The 2,500-nt window shown below is 43.6% G+C and overlaps 1 protein-coding gene across 1 annotated transcript in view; it reads right to left on the reverse strand.

The window, feature by feature from the left end:
• LOC107472393 (ribosomal protein S1, mitochondrial-like) overlaps positions 1 to 2,500 on the reverse strand; it is a 6,949-nt gene that overhangs the window by 3,126 nt on the left and 1,323 nt on the right. Inside the window, exon 1 of the mRNA XM_052256793.1 lies at positions 1 to 2,500. This exon is cut by the window's left edge and continues 3,126 nt beyond it; it is cut by the window's right edge and continues 1,323 nt beyond it. The gene's annotated coding sequence lies outside the window, so the exon portion shown is untranslated.

Consider the following 2,500-nt stretch of genomic DNA (forward strand, 5'->3'; position numbering starts at 1 on the left):
TTTAGGAAAGGAAAGCACTAGAACACATAAGAAAGGATCGGGAATCGACGCATACGAGGAACTTCCCTATTGTAGAGAAAAAGAAAAAAGCATTCCTTTCAAGTCCCTCCTTACTCCTTAGTCTGTTGTCAGAGCGGCCGGAGACTGGTCTGATTCTTTTACCGCGGGAAAGATGATTAATTGCTTGCTTCAGGACTGAGAGATTCTGATTGACTCTTTACACTTGGCTTGAATAAAAAAAAGAGATTACCTGACTGAGAATACGGATTATGGCTCTATGACCTCAGAGCAGCCTAAGGCAAGTTGATCTAGAATCCCGCTTTATACCATTTTCAAACCTCTATCCTTGAAGTTCTTACCTCTCTACTACTGTAATTTAGCCTTTTCAAGCCTGAGATGAGGAAGCAGAGTTACGGACCAGAAATGAGAGACTTGTTTCCAGTTAACCTTTCCCTCTCCCAAGGTTCTTAGTTTAGGACTGAGACGGATTTCTTGCTCCTTCGTAAGGAAATTCTAAAGAAGCTAGACCCTTTCATGAAGCTAGAGTTGAAAGATGATAGGAATTTCTTTCCTTTTAGGCTGAAGAGGCTGGAATAGTCTACTTCATTTCATCTGGAAGGCCAGCCTAAGTAATTCAATCCAAGACTTCAGATAAGGCAGTAGGCTCGAGAGATGTAAATCCAGACTTCTTGAACTCAATCCTGTAAAGAGTTATCAATACTTTGCTTTCTACCTGCTCTGTCTGACTTCTTTATTTTTCTCAGTCTGCCGGGGATGTTAAGGAATTTAATTACAGGTTTTCGACCTCCCAACGTCTTCTCTTTCTCTTAACCTTTCCTAGCTTTTTAGATGCTTTTAGGTCGGTGCTGTATGGTCAATATACATACCTGTGCTTTAAGGCTGAATCTCCTCCTGAATGTGTAGATCTAATCAGTCACATGCAGTTCGGGCCGTTTGCTACTAAAAAGAGATGGCAGTTCTCACCTTCTGGTGAAGGACAAGGGCTCAACAGCAAATTAGCGGATTCCAAGGGTATTAGAATTCCATACCTTGCTTTCGGGGATGACGAAGTCAATCCCATCTTTCTCAATCGTTGGCTTTTGCCAAAGGGTTGTTAGGAGTTGGGAGTTACGTCTCTAATAATGTTAATAAAGACCTGACTAATCTTTCCCACTTAATTCTACATTATAAGGGGAATTTGCAAGGCTTGTTCTCTCTGGATCTCGTTAGTTAATATAGCTAGGTTGCTTTCCGTTATGCATTGAATCACAGGGCTCTACTACCAGATCTGGTGAAGTAAGGGCTTTACGCTACACCCTCGACGACAGACCTTACACCGCATTTAGTTGCATTTCTGCCTTGCTGCAGGTACTAAGAGGCCTCTCTCTGTTTTTGCTCTTTTCTCTAACTAAGACGATCGACTTTGCTTTCTAGCTGCTCTTTCTGACTTCTTAGTGCTTACCAAATAGAATAACAAGCACTCAAGAGTCTTTCCTCTAGCGGAAAAAGTCGCTTCTTTCCTCACTAAGTCCCCCGATCAGTGAATTGAAAGATTAGGGCAGGTGAACAGAAGGCTTTTGTAAGAGATTTTGCTTGATAAGCCTCCGACTCTGTCTATGTAATTTCGACTTGGAATCAATCCGGACTTGTCGCACTCGGGTTCTTTTCAATTATGCTCGTAGTGCTTTCATCAGTCAATGAAGTCTGAATCGAAAACTTCAATTCTTCTTGCCTTTCCTTTCTGCCCAGGGTTGGAACTTCATCTTAGGCCTTTGTTTAAGCAGCAGTAATGGGTTTCAAGGAAGAAGCGAATCTCAAGTCAGGTCGCTTTGAAAGGGATCTCGCAGATGAATGAGGGGCTGGTAGAGAAATTAGTCTTTCTGACTTGCTAGCAGGTTTGCTTCCTAACCTTATTCTGCTCCTTCCATACTTCCTGACTTTGAACGAGGTTTACTTGCACTTGCTAGCGGGTTATCACCTTCTTATCCTCCTTGCTTTAGAATAGAAAACCAGGGGAATTTCAACGCAACGGGAAGCTGGGTCAAGGAAATGCAGGTCGAATGTCTGCATCGAAAAGGGGACTGAGGGTAGCCAAAGGGCTGACAGGCTAGTAGAGCGTATACTGGTCAACCATGGATTCTAGGGGAGAATTAGCCCTACAAGGCAGGATACAGGGATTAGTTGATTAGCTGGTTCTCATATCGCCTCGCACTTCCTCCCCCTTTAAAGCTACTACAGCGCTGGGGAATGACTAGCTCTTGCTGCAAAACTAGTACCTGAAACTTACAATCTCGAGCTCTAGGGCTTACTGCTTAATAAATACTACTTGCAGGCTGACTCCTAGTACCTGTGGCAGTTTACTAGAGCACCAGCCCCGGGACTTCCTGACTTTATTCAATTCTTCTTCCGCCCTTCCTGACCTGGAATTACTTGCTTAGCTAGTTTCCTTGCTCGCGGGGTTAGACTGATAGAGGGATTAGCTGGCTCCAACTCCTACAGG

This window comes from Arachis duranensis, unplaced genomic scaffold (genome assembly GCF_000817695.3).
Source record: "Arachis duranensis cultivar V14167 unplaced genomic scaffold, aradu.V14167.gnm2.J7QH unplaced_Scaffold_79861, whole genome shotgun sequence".
NCBI lineage: Eukaryota > Viridiplantae > Streptophyta > Magnoliopsida > Fabales > Fabaceae > Arachis > Arachis duranensis.